Consider the following 14,712-nt stretch of genomic DNA (forward strand, 5'->3'; position numbering starts at 1 on the left):
GCAGCGATTTCCCTGTGATCCCGTTTTTCCCTGACGCACAGGTTGTGTGTGTGTGTGCACGTGTGTGTTGGGGGTTCTGCGTGGATTTTTGTGACCTCATTCGCATTCATGATGTCATCCGTCACTGCAGAATTGTGCTCCACATTTGTCTTCACGACAATCATTCACAGTGGTCTTGCATCTCAGCCTGACCCGGCCCTGCCCACTCAGGCTTTGTCATATCGTCGCTGGTACTGCTGGTGCTGTCGCTCCTGCTGAAGTGGAGCGAGTTTAGGAAGTTAGGACCATCACCAGCAAAGAGCACTGAATCATGGGTGAAAATCCCTGCCAGTGCAGGCAGGGCTAGAGAGACAGAGGAGAGAGAGACAGAGGGGAGAGAGACAGAGAGACAGAGGAGAGAGAGACAGAGGGGATGAAAGGAGGTGTTACATGATGCTCTGGTTTCCCAGAATTCCTTAAAGCAAAACAACTCAAGACACATGTCTAATTTCTGTCCAACTAATTTTTTATTGTAATTAAAGCAGCGAACAGTTTGGAAATTGCAGTTGTTAAAATCATCGTATTAGAACGTCAAGGCAGAGCAGCAGTCCTGGCTCTCTGTGACTGCGCTGTCTGCGCATCTGCTGCACTAGTCCAGGCTGCAGGGCTGCTGAGTTCCTCTCCTCTCCCCTCTCTCTTCCTCGGCAGACAGGGCTCCTGTTCCTGCTGAACTGAGCCAGCTAGACTGAGAGCACTGATATTCAGCACAGCAGGCCCAGGAGACAGGCCCACTGAGAGACAGACAGGCCCACTGAGGGACAGTGAGACCCACTGAGAGACAGACAGACACAATGAGGGACAGACAGGCCCACTGAGGGACAGCGAGGCCCACTGAGGGACAGACATACTGAGAGACAGGCATTGAGGAGGGACATGGAAATTCAGATATGGGCATTAAACACGGGAGGAAAAAATATTTTTCTTACGAAAATAGAGTTGACTCTTCAGACAAGAGATACCAGGATTGACTCCAGTCTGTGCTGTTTGTCAGTCATGCAGAATGGGAGATCTAAGCAGCAGAACTTAACCACTGTGAACATGGGAAAGACATACAGTGTTCACAGGTGGAGTAAGTCCTACTGCTCCAGAGCCTGAGAGAGTCCATTCTGTTCCAGTAATCAATTATTAGTGGCTGAGTGTGAGAGGAGAGGGACAGCAGTGTCTCCAGTCTAGTCAGGTGTGTGTCAGTGTGTGAATTCAGGGGGAGTGTGAGAGGAGAGGGACAGCAGTGTCTCCAGTCCAGTCAGGTGTGTGTCAGTGTGTGAATTCAGGGAGAGTGTCCCCTGTGAGAGGGACAGCAGTGTCTCTAGCAGTGTCTCCAGTCCAGTCAGGTGTGTGTCAGTGTGTGAATTCAGGGGGAGTGTGAGAGGAGAGGGACAGCAGTGTCTCCAGTCTAGTCAGGTGTGTGTCATAGTGTGAATTCAGGGGGAGTGTGAGAGGAGAGGGACAGCAGTGTCTCCAGTCCAGTCAGGTGTGTCTTGATATGTCAGTACGTCAATTCCATTTTGCTCCCAGCTGTCTGTAGCTCATCAGCTATTGGAAATCCCTGGCAATGTGATTCATGATTGTTCCAAAATCACTCTGCCAGGAATTCCAATTGCCAACAGCATCACGTTTGATCCTCCCAGGTGCTGTGGAGCGTTCCAGCATTTCCAGTGTCTCTGCAGGTCTGGTAAAGTGTCAGCCTCTCTCTACAGGCCTTGTACACAACATTGCACGTTCACTTCTTTAACTCACTCAGCTCTCTTCCTGCATCTCTCACCCCCCCGTGCTTCCGGTTCAAACACAGCTCTCGGACGACTCCATGTGCTTCTCTCTGTAATGAGAAAGTCCAGACTCAGCACACAGACGCCCCATCTCTCACTCCCCACACACAGAGTCAGCACACAGACACCCCATCTCTCACTCCCGACACACATTCAGCACACAGACACCCCATCTCTCACTCCCCACACACAGTCAGCACACTGCAGAGTAACAGACTCTCAGACAGAAACAGACTGCAGAAAGAGAGATACAGACTCACTGACAGAGAGAAACAGGCTCAGAGACAGAGACACAGAGGGACAGACACACAGGCTCACAGAAAGAGAGACAGGCACTTTCCCATTACAGCTGCTCTGGGTTCTAATTGCCATCATTTGACTACAATGTTTAATTAGTTTATTAGTAAGTTTGTAGTGTTTGGAAAACAAACAACATTTGCTGTTAACATCAAAACTGCCTCAGAGGGCATGACACTGAACAGAAGACTAGTGACTCAGAGTTGAACTCTCCTGAAAATCAGCAGGCTAATCCAACTCAGACAGACATCGTCATCATCCTCAGACCTGTAGAGTAACTGTAGAGAGACACTCAGTCCAGCTCCTCTGTATCTTCACAGTAACACTCCATCATCATCATCCTCAGACCTGTAGAGTAACTGTAGAGACACCCAGTCCAGCTCCTCTGTATCTTCACATTAACACTCCATCATCATCCTCAGATCTGTAGAGTAACTGTAGAGACACTCAGTCCAGCTCCTCTGTATCTTCACATTAACACCCCATCATCATCATCCTCAGACCTGTAGAGTGACTGTAGAGACACTCAGTCCAGCTCCTCTGTATCTTCACAGTAACACCCCATCATCATCATCCTCAGACCTGTAGAGTAACTGTAGAGACACTCAGTCCAGCTCCTCTGTATCTTCACATTAACACTCCATCATCATCCTCAGATCTGTAGAGTAACTGTAGAGACACTCAGTCCAGCTCCTCTGTATCTTCACATTAACACCCCATCATCATCATCCTCAGACCTGTAGAGTAACTGTAGAGACACTCAGTCCAGCTCCTCTGTATCTTCACATTAACACCCCATCATCATCATCATCCTCAGACCTGTACAGTGCAGTGCAGTGCAGCGGCTCTAGAGCTGTGAGCTCCTGGACAGTGCTGTATTCCCTGGGCTCAGTTCAGTCAGGCTGTGGAACAGGATGTGGGCTGTTTGATTCGTGTGGTTCAGCACATGATGGCCTGAGAACTTCAGAGCTGCTGTATCTCTCTTCCTCCCTCCCTTTCACTCTGTCCCTCTGCCTGGAGCGGCCCGAGCCCCTCCCCCACCCTGCAGTGCGTGAGAAGGCTGTTATTTCGGGTCGGTGGCTTTTTTTTCCCAACTGTGTGACCGGAGAGAGAGCCGATCCCGAGTGAGTCAGTGAAGAGGCGCGTCCCTCAGCTGTCCGTCCTGTCACAGCCCCGCCACCCGGCACACCAGCGTCCCCAGTCACCATCCTCAGACATCGGGGTGGGAACTCTAATCCGGGGGGCGCAGCGCCAGGCCCACCCACACCACTGGTATACCCTGGAGGTCTCCCAGCCTGGCTGAGCTGGGAGTTCTGGCCTGGAGGGGAGGAGAAGCCGGTTCTGAACTAGGAACCGTTCCTCAGCATCAGCTGTGAGGGAGGACCCGCGGGGCAGAGCTGGAAGAGCCGCTGGGGTGACTTCCTCGGGGGTGGTGACACGCGGGCAGGACGTCCCGGGGGGGACAGAGGCGGGACTTCCTTGAAGGGGCCGGCCCACTGAGCGGCTCCCCTCAAGGGCTGAGGGAGCAGGGGGGGCAGCAGCGCGGGACGTCCTGCGACGTCTCTGCAGCGCGCACACCCGGGACACAAGGGGCAGATCTTGCGGCGCGGGGTGTGAACGCCAGAGCCCGTCAGAGTGGAGCTCCACACCGGAGAGTCAGCTTCCGGGCAGCATCGTTAACAGATCCCCTAATTACTGAGCTCGCGCGCGGCTGGCCTGGCTGGCCTTCACACTGTACCATACCTTTTTAAGCAAGTTATTCGGGGGAGCAGGATGTCATTTCCTCAGAGCCGTGACACAGAGGGGCTTTCTGCATGAGCCCCGGGTGCAGCCTGGCCATGCTCCTGCCCCAGTCATCGAGAGGTTAAAAGTAAACGGAGCGACACGCAGATGTAAAAACCACTGACAGAGGGCTGGCACGGAGGATGAGGGCAGATGTGTCCTGTTGGTCTGACCTCAGCAGTCAGCAGTCAGCTGGATGGAAACGCAGGAGATGGTGGACACCTGTAGCAGAGGCACAGATCTGCAGTAGGGGAACAAACTGGTCTCACATGTTCCACGTCAGAGGCTGAGTCGCACCGGATGAGGAAGCACTAGGCCCCGTGGAAGCCAGGGGCTTTCCTGAGCTCAGGGTCAAACAAAGACACAGGCAGCCTAGGGACGAGAGTGAAAGCTGCTCCCTGGTCCTGGGCCGCAGCTGGGTGAAGAGGATGGGTGACTGGGGCTGTGCTGAACAGGGAGACAAGGAGTCCCAGGCCTACAGAGTCTTGTCTGAGTGAGGACATGCAGGGAGTCGGGACTGCGGTGTCTCCCGAGTGAGGACACAGGGAGTCGGGACTGCGGTGTCTCCCGAGTGAGGACACAGGGAGTCGGGACTGCAGTGTCTCCTGAGTGAGGACACAGGGAGTCGGGACTGCAGTGTCTCCTGAGTGAGGACACAGGGAGTCGGGACTGCAGTGTCTCCTGAGTGAGGAGAGAAACAGAATTGTCTCTGGGCCTTAACTCTGCCCTTGTGTTTGTCTCAATGAAGACTGGCAGGCCGACAGGAAGGAGTTGTACTGAGAAGGACACAAAATACACACACTGTACACATGGAATACACACTTCATGGAATATACACACTACATACAGAATACACACACTTCAGCATGGTCACGCTCTCTCCCACTTCACTCACAATACACAGAACATACACACATCACACACAGACTGCACACATCACACACACTACACAGAATATACACACATCACACACAGACTGCACACATCACACACACTACACAGAATATACACACATCACACACAGACTGCACACATCACACACACTACACAGAATATACACACATCACACACAGACTGCACACATCACACACACTACACACACAATACACAGAATATACACACATCACACACTACACACACTTCACACACAACCTTAACTGGCCTGTGACTGGCGTTCTCCAAAAAGTATAAAATCAACAATAAACTGAAAAGTGCAGACTCCCTGTGCAAACGTGCAATGCCTGAGCCATGTGCGCCCAATCCCTGTGCAAACCTACAATGCTGGAGAAACCCCTGTGTAAATCTGTAACTGTTCTGCTATTCCTTGTGCGAGCTTGCACATTGGTGTGGATTTCTGCTCTTGGATCAGTTTGCATCGGTTCTTTCATAAGACTTAAACACAAAAAGAACAGGAGGTTAATAAATCTTAGAAATCTAATTTACCTGTATACCTGTTTAACACATCACTAACTTATCTGTATACAGTACCTGCATCACAAGTCAGTAACTTACCTGACAGCAGAGTTGGAGCCCTAAAGCCAGTCCGCTGTCCGGTTGTACAGATGTTGTGTAGAACAGTCCACATTCCTATGTCCAGCGGTGGTGCCCTCAGCCTGGGTCAGTCCGCTCTCTGACTGTCCAGCGGTGGTGCCCTCAGCCTGGGTCAGTCCGCTCTCTGACTGTCCAGCGGTGGTGCCCTCACCCTGGGTCAGTCCCCTCTCTGGCTGTCCAGCGGTGGTGCCCTCACCCTGGGTCAGTCCGCTCTCTGGCTGTCCAGCGGTGGAGCAGAGTGAGCTCTGTTTCTCTCTGCTACCATGTGTGCGCCAGCCAGCGGTGTGTGAGAGCTGAGCTCAGCGCCTGGGGAAGGGAAATCCTTATACGAAACGTCAGCCTCTGGTTCCTCCCCCTACGATAGGCGCCATGTGGTGGGGAGGGGGCGGACCCGACGGCCACACTGCACGCAGTACAGGCGCAAGAGGAATCGACTCCTGGGCCTCTTGCTGCAGAGAGTCGATACCAGCCAGTCCTGCAACGGAAGAGTCCTGGTCTGAAAGAGCTGCTACTTCAGGTGACATCAGTCAGCAAGGTGACTGGTCACTCACACACTCTCCTGGACAGTGAACACAGAGCACAGAGTTACAGAGGTGGAAGGCTTGGTGTGAGGAAGAAAAGCATGGCAACACTCCATCATCATCATCACCCTCAGACCTGTAGAGTAACTGTAGAGACACTCAGCCCAGCTCCCCTGTATCTTCACATTAACACTCCATCATCATCATCCTCAGACCTGTAGAGTAACTGTAGAGACACTCAGCCCAGCTCCTCTGTATCTTCACATTAACACTCCATCATCATCATCATCAGAACTGTAGAGTAACTGTAGAGACTCTCAGCCCAGCTCCCCTGTATCTTCACATTAACACTCCATCATCATCATCCTCAGACCTGTAGAGTAACTGTAGAGACTCTCAGCCCAGCTCCCCTGTATCTTCACATTAACACTCCATCATCATCATCCTCAGACCTGTAGAGTAACTGTAGAGACTCTCAGCCCAGCTCCCCTGTATCTTCACATTAACACTCCATCATCATCATCCTCAGACCTGTAGAGTAACTGTAGAGACTCTCAGCCCAGCTCCCCTGTATCTTCACAAGATCTCTCCCTGGATTCTGTCACTTGGAACTATTGTTTGGCTCCTGTGTTAGGAGGTTTATGGCAGACGGCCCTCAGACTCAGACCCCACCCCCTTCCCTCTCCGGAGCCCACAGCCCACGTCACACATTCCTCGTGCACACGCCCACCCCTGCACCGCTGTCGCCTAGCAACACACACACACACAGACACGCTTACAGCTGAGAGGGACGGAGATACAAACACACTCTGACAAACACAGATGCACACGTCCCCAGAAGAGAAGATTATGTAAAGGTTGTATTTGTGTGTGTGTGTGGGGGGGGGTGTTTGTGTGTGTGCAGAATGCAGACAGCCATTGATTCTATCATTTTTACTACAGAGATGTCTTTAAGTACAGTGCCAACTCACTGGTCTTTCACTGGTGTGAGAGACACACACAGTGAGATAACTAATACACTAATACTTTACTAATTTACTAATACACAAGTACAGTGAGAGTCATGTCTTTATGGACACACACACAGTGAGAGTCATGTCTTTATGGACACACACACAGTGAGAGACTTGTCTTTATGTACACACACACAGTAAGAGTTATGTCTTTATGTATACACACACAGTAAGAGTTATGTCTTTATGGACACACACAGTGAGAGAGTTGTCTTTATGTACACGCACACACAGTAAGAGTTATATCTTTATGGACACACACACACACACAGTGAGAGACTTGTCTTTATGGACACACACACACACACACACACACACACACACACACACACACACACACAGTGAGAGACTTGTCTTTATGGACACACACATGGAGAACAGCAGGGCTGTAGCTTTATTACTGGGTGTGTCTGAGGTGGCGCTGAGAGAGTGAGGTGTGTGTGTGTATGTGTGTGCGTGTGTGTGTATCTCAGACACTGAGTCAGAAGGCTCCGATTTAAAACTCTGATCTCACTGCCAGACTGGGAAAGCTAAAAAAAAAGAAGTAGTTTGGTTGTCATAGCAACAAGGATCTAATTATACAAGCATTTCAAACAGGAAATGGGTCTTCCTTTAGCGTGGAATACCAAAGTCTCTGTAGTGTTAATGTACTGTAGTGTCCAGTCAGTCAGTGTGTCTGTATGAACCCCTCTCTCTCTCTCAGTGCAGTGTTAATGTACTGTAGTGTCCAGTCAGTGTGTCTGTATTAACCTCTTTCTCTCAGTGCAGTGTTAATGTACTGTAGTGTCCAGTCAGTCAGTGTGTCTGTATGAACCCCTCTCTCTCAGTGCAGTGTTAATGTACTGTAGTGTCCAGTCAGTCAGTGTGTCTGTATTAACCCCTCTCTCTCAGTGCAGTGTTAATGTACTGTAGTGTCCAGTCAGTCAGTGTGTCTGTATGAACCCCTCTCTCTCAGTGCAGTGTTAATGTACTGTAGTGTCCAGTCAGTGTGTCTGTATGAACCCCTCTCTCTTAGTGCAGTGTTAATGTACTGTAGTGTCCAGTCAGTCAGTGTGTCTGTATGAACTCCTCTCTCTCAGTGCAGTGTTAATGTACTGTAGTGTCCAGTCAGTGTGTCTGTATTAACCTCTTTCTCTCAGTGCAGTGTTAATGTACTGTAGTGTCCAGTCAGTCAGTGTGTCTGTATGAACCCCTCTCTCTCAGTGCAGTGTTAATGTACTGTAGTGTCCAGTCAGTGTGTCTGTATTTAACCCCTCTCTCAGTGCAGTGTTAATGTACTGTAGTGTCCAGTCAGTGTGTCTGTATGAACCCCTCTCTCTTAGTGCAGTGTTAATGTACTGTAGTGTCCAGTCAGTCAGTGTGTCTGTATGAACCCCTCTCTCTCAGTGCAGTGTTAATGTACTGTAGTGTCCAGTCAGTGTGTCTGTATTAACCTCTTTCTCTCAGTGCAGTGTTAATGTACTGTAGTGTCCAGTCAGTCAGTGTGTCTGTATGAACCCCTCTCTCTCAGTGCAGTGTTAATGTACTGTAGTGTCCAGTCAGTGTGTCTGTATTTAACCCCTCTCTCAGTGCAGTGTTAATGTACTGTAGTGTCCAGTCAGTGTGTCTGTATGAACCCCTCTCTCTTAGTGCAGTGTTAATGTACTGTAGTGTCCAGTCAGTCAGTGTGTCTGTATGAACCCCTCTCTCTCAGTGCAGTGTTAATGTACTGTAGTGTCCAGTCAGTCAGTGTGTCTGTATGAACCCCTCTCTCTCAGTGCAGTGTTAATGTACTGTAGTGTCCAGTAAGTCAGTGTGTCTGTATGAACTCCTCTCTCTCAGTGCAGTGTTAATGTACTGTAGTGTCCAGTCAGTGTGTCTGTATTAACCTCTTTCTCTCAGTGCAGTGTTAATGTACTGTAGTGTCCAGTCAGTCAGTGTGTCTGTATGAACCCCTCTCTCTCAGTGCAGTGTTAATGTACTGTAGTGTCCAGTCAGTCAGTGTGTCTGTATTAACCCCTCTCTCTCAGTGCAGTGTTAATGTACTGTAGTGTCCAGTCAGTCAGTGTGTCTGTATGAACCCCTCTCTCTCAGTGCAGTGTTAATGTACTGTAGTGTCCAGTCAGTGTGTCTGTATGAACCCCTCTCTCTTAGTGCAGTGTTAATGTACTGTAGTGTCCAGTCAGTCAGTGTGTCTGTATTAACCTCTTTCTCTCAGTGCAGTGTTAATGTACTGTAGTGTCCAGTCAGTCAGTGTGTCTGTATGAACCCCTCTCTCTCAGTGCAGTGTTAATGTACTGTAGTGTCCAGTCAGTGTGTCTGTATTTAACCCCTCTCTCAGTGCAGTGTTAATGTACTGTAGTGTCCAGTCAGTGTGTCTGTATGAACCCCTCTCTCTTAGTGCAGTGTTAATGTACTGTAGTGTCCAGTCAGTCAGTGTGTCTGTATTAACCCCTCTCTCTCAGTGCAGTGTTAATGTACTGTACTGTCCAGTCAGTCAGTGTGTCTGTATGAACCCCTCTCTCTCAGTGCAGTGTTAATGTACTGTAGTGTCCAGTCAGTGTGTCTGTATGAACCCCTCTCTCTTAGTGCAGTGTTAATGTACTGTAGTGTCCAGTCAGTCAGTGTGTCTGTATGAACTCCTCTCTCTCAGTGCAGTGTTAATGTACTGTAGTGTCCAGTCAGTGTGTCTGTATTAACCTCTTTCTCTCAGTGCAGTGTTAATGTACTGTAGTGTCCAGTCAGTCAGTGTGTCTGTATGAACCCCTCTCTCTCAGTGCAGTGTTAATGTACTGTAGTGTCCAGTCAGTCAGTGTGTCTGTATGAACCCCTCTCTCTCAGTGCAGTGTTAATGTACTGGAGTGTCCAGTCAGTGTGTCTGTATGAACCCCTCTCTCTTAGTGCAGTGTTAATGTACTGTAGTGTCCAGTCAGTCAGTGTGTCTGTATGAACTCCTCTCTCTCAGTGCAGTGTTAATGTACTGTAGTGTCCAGTCAGTGTGTCTGTATTAACCCCTCTCTCTCAGTGCAGTGTTAATGTACTGTAGTGTCCAGTCAGTCAGTGTGTCTGTATGAACCCCTCTCTCTCAGTGCAGTGTTAATGTACTGTAGTGTCCAGTCAGTGTGTCTGTATGAACCCCTCTCTCTCAGTGCAGTGTTAACACATCAATTTCCCTACGGGATTAATAAAGTATTATCTATCTATCTAATGTGCTGTAGTGTCCAGTCACCAGGCTGTGTGTCACAGCTTCCTCCTCACTCTGCTGTTCCTGCACTGTCAGCGACTGTTTCCATGGTGACAATGAATACAGTATAAACAGTGCGGCCGCATGGTGTCTCTGTGTCAGATGAGAAGTGTAACGAACCGCAGCACGTCACTGCGGCTGTCCCTCCCTCACGCTCTCTCTTCCTTCCCTACTCTCTCCTACTCCAGCCTTCTCCAGCTCCCCTTTCTCACTCTCTCTCCTACTCTTCTGTCTTTCTCAAGCTCTCTACACCTCCCTTTTGTTCTCTTATACAGTAGGTACTAGAAGAGTCCAGAGCCCTGTGACTGGGCTATGTCAGTGTCCTGGACTCCACAGGGACTAGAAGAGTCCAGAGCCCTGTGACTGGGCTGTGTCAGTGTCCTGGACTCCACAGGGACTAGAAGAGTCCAGAGCCCTGTGACTGGGCTGTGTCAGTGTCCTGGACTCCACAGGGACTAGAAGAGTATAGAGCCCTGTGACTGGGCTGTGTCAGTGTCCTGGACTCCACAGGGACTAGAAGAGTCCAGAGCCCTGTGACTGGGCTGTGTCAGTGTCCTGGACTCCACAGGGACTAGAAGAGACCAGAGCCCTGTGACTGGGCTGTGTCAGTGTCCTGGACTCCACAGGGACTAGAAGAGACCAGAGCCCAGTGACTGGGCTGTGTCAGTGTCCTGGACTCCACAGGGACTAGAAGAGTCCAGAGCCCTGTGACTGGGCTGTGTCAGTGTCCTGGACTCCACAGGGACTAGAAGAGTCCAGAGCCCTGTGACTGGGCTGTGTCAGTGTCCTGGACTCCACAGGGACTAGAAGAGCCCAGAGCCCTGTGACTGGGCTGTGTCAGTGTCCTGGACTCCACAGGGACTAGAAGAGTTCAGAGACCTGTGACTGGGCTGTGTCAGTGTCCTGGACTCCACAGGGACTAGAAGAGTCCAGAGCCCTGTGACTGGGCTGTGTCAGTGTCCTGGACTCCACAGGGACTAGAAGAGTCCAGAGCCCTGTGACTGGGCTGTGTCAGTGTACTGGACTCCACAGGGACTAGAAGAGTCCAGAGCCTGTGACTGGGCTGTGTCAGTGTCCTGGACTCCACAGGGACTAGAAGAGTCCAGAGCCCTGTGACTGTGCAGTTAATACTCTTGATTTTAGTATTTTATTTTATAGCACTCCTTTGGTATTTTGTGAAAAAGCAAGTGGATAAGGTTCTAGGAAATCTACACAAAAAAGGATATCCTATTCACATATTTGTCACCCCCTCTCTTTGTGGTGAGACTCTTTCCAGTCTGGCTGTCGGATGAAGCCGCAATGTGCCAGAAAATTTCTTCTGGTTTACTGGCACAGGCCCTGAGCTGACTCCTTTCAGGACTTAGTGTGTAAGGAGACACAGAGCTGAACAAGCAGCCCAGGCTCTCCTCCAATACAATACCTAAGTTCAGTGTGACGGGAGACACAGAGCTGGGTACACAGCCCTGACTCTCCTGTGATATAGTATCTGAGCTCAGTGTGACAGGAATCACACACACACAGAACACACAGCCCTGCCTCTCCTCCGATACAATACCTGAACTCAGTGTGAAGGGAGTCACAGAGCTGAGTATGCAGCCCTGACCTTCCTCTGAAAGAGTACCTGAAAACTTCCTGTGTATTCGCAGTGCACCTGTGAGTTACGTGTGTGTGGTGCAGTGTAGTGTGTGTCTATGCTGGAACAGAGGAGTGTGTGCGTGCGCGAGTGTGTGGTGTGAATTTCCCTTGACTCTGACTCACACCCTGTGACTCACCCTCGGTCTAACAAACACTGCGTCGCTGTGGCAACGGGGATTCCTCCCCCCCCCCCTTCCACAGCTCAGCTCCGAGTCCTGTTCTACTGTCTCTCAGGTCACCTCCAGTCCCACTAGGGTTAATTCAGACTGAGAGCAGACTTACTGAGGACAGCCTGGACTGAAGACAGACTGAAGACAGACACTGAGGACAGGCTGAGGACAGACTGGACTGTAGACAGACTGAAGACAGACACTGAGGACAGGCTGAGGACAGCCTGGACTGAAGACAGACTGAAGACAGACAGTGAGGACAGGCTGAGGACAGACTGGCCTGAAGACAGACTGGACTGAGGACAGACTAAAGACAGACACTAAGGACAGGCTGAGGACAGACTGGACTGAGGACAGACGGAGGACAGACTGAAGACAGACACTAAGGACAGGCTGAGGACAGACTGGACTGAAGACAGAATGAAGACAGACACTGAGGACAGACAAACTGAGGACAGACTGAAGACAGGCACTAAGGACAGGCTGAGGACAGACTGGACTGAAGACAGAATGAAGACAGACAGACTGAGTTGACACAGAAGAGAAGGAGGTTTATAGAACTTGTCCAAATAGATTAAATACATAGATTCCCCAGTATCAGCCTGATACAAATGAATTTAAAAAATGTGTTCATTGTCAACATGGTGACTGGATCTGTCAGCATCTAACAGCCACCTGGCTGCAGCAGAATTCAGAGACTGCGTCTGCCAGGACACTGCAGGAGGAACTGTGAACACTAAACCTCCACAATGACAAGTCCCTCCCACACTGTGTGGCCTGTCACACTCTCTGGCCGCAAATGTGTGCAGTACAGTACAGTGACACGGTGAGATTGTAGTATAGTACCATACAGTGTAGTACAGTACAGTGACAGAGTGAGATTGAAGTACAGTACCATACAGTGTAGTACAGTACAGTGACACAGTGAGATTGAAGTACAGTACCATACAGTGTAGTACAGTACAGTGACACAGTGAGATTGAAGTACAGTATAGTGACAATATAGCACAGTGACACAGTGAGATTGTAGTAAAGTAAAATACAGTGTAGTACAGCACAGTGACACAGTGAGATTGTAGTACAGTATAGTAACAATATAGTACAGTGACAGTGAGATTGTAGTACAGTACAATACAATGTGGTACAGCACAGTGACACAGTGAGATTGTAGTACAGTACAATACAGTGTAGTACAGTACAGTGATGCAGTGAGATTATAGTACAGTACGATACAGTGCAGTACAGTACAGTGACGCAGTGAGATTATAGTGCAGTACAATACAGTGGAGTACAGTATTGTAGTACAGTACAGTGACGCAGATTCTAGTACAGTATGGTGATGCAGTGAGATTGTAGTACAGTATAGTGAGAATATAGCACAGTGACACAGTGAGATTGTATAACAGTATAGTGACAATATAGCACAGTGACACAGTGAGATTGTAGTACAGTATACTGTAATACAGTACTATGCCAGTGTAGAACAGTACAATGACACAGTGTAATTGTAGTACAGAACAATGTTGTACAGTACAGTTACACTGTGAGATTGCAGGTTGGTACAGTACCAGTGTAGAACAGTACAGTGACAGTTAGATTGCAGTTCAGTACAGTGTAGTGCAGAACAATGATGTACAGTACAGTTACACTGTGAGATTGCAGGTTGGTACAGTACCAGTGTAGAACAGTACAGTGACAGTGAGATTGCAGTACAATACAGTGTAGTACAGAACAATGTTGTACAGTACAGTTTACACTGTGAGATTGCAGGTTGGTACAGTACAGTACCAGTGTAGAACAGTGCAGTGACAGTGAGATTGCAGTTCAGTACAGTGTAGTACAGAACAATGTTGTATAGTACAATTACACTGTGAGATTGCAGGTTGGTACAGTACAGTGTAATACAGCATAATGAAAGTGACATTGCATTGTAGCTGTGGGGTGTGATCCAGACGTAAATGTGCACTAGTGGCAGTCAGTAGTGAGTAATATACCTCAGTTCTCCTGCAGGGGGCTCTGTCTCCCCTCTCTTCAGAGGACACGAGCATCCCTCTGGTTGGCGAGGCAGTGTAACAACACCAGTTTTTTTATTTTTTGCGTCTTTCTTCCTTTCTGCTTGTTCCTTCAAAACAGCCACTTTGGTGCCTTTGTGAGTGGTCAGTGCAACAGCTTTAGCTGACCTAAAATGACCACAGGCAGAGATCTATTTTAATTGCTAAAGCCTGATCATTAGACCTAAAAAAAGGAGGATGCCATCCAACTCATCCAGCTCAATCAGTATCTAGTAGCTAATTGATCTGGGATCTTTTCCAGCCCTTTCCTGAAATCAGCTTCCAAAACATGGCTGGGCGGCTTGTTCCACACTCCCACCACTCGTTGTGTAAAGAAGTGCCCCCTGTTCTCAGAATTACACTTACAAGTTGCAAATCCTCCTGTGTCCTTTGGGGTGTTTCACTGTTGATTGTGAAGAAGTCCACTGGGTTGACTGTCAATGCCCCTGAGGTGATTGAACAATTGTGCCAGGTCCCCCTGTAGTCTGTGTTTTAGACTGAGGACGTTTAGTGCTCTGTAATCTTCAGGAAAGGTGTGTAATGTTCCTGCCTGTTTCTGTGTCAATGTATTAATGTGCAAGGGAGTGATAGATTGTTACAGATTCATGGAATTAGAAAGGTGTGAGAGATAGTTATAGAAGAACAGAGTGATAAAGGAGTGAGA

The 14,712-nt window shown here is 49.1% G+C and overlaps 1 long non-coding RNA gene across 1 annotated transcript; it reads right to left on the reverse strand.

Moving 5' to 3' along the window:
* Window positions 1-487: 487 nt before the first annotated feature.
* LOC148649963 (uncharacterized) lies at window positions 488-6,531 on the reverse strand. The gene is made up of 2 exons (XR_015925979.1): window positions 5,019-6,531; window positions 488-4,958 (listed from the first exon to the last, which is right to left on the reverse strand). It is a non-coding gene; the product is annotated as an uncharacterized LOC148649963 (long non-coding RNA).
* Window positions 6,532-14,712: the final 8,181 nt, after the last annotated feature.

Source organism: Lepisosteus platostomus, chromosome 13 (genome assembly GCF_059453375.1).
Source record: "Lepisosteus platostomus isolate fLepPlt1 chromosome 13, fLepPlt1.hap1, whole genome shotgun sequence".
NCBI classification, from domain to species: Eukaryota; Metazoa; Chordata; class Actinopteri; order Semionotiformes; family Lepisosteidae; genus Lepisosteus; species Lepisosteus platostomus.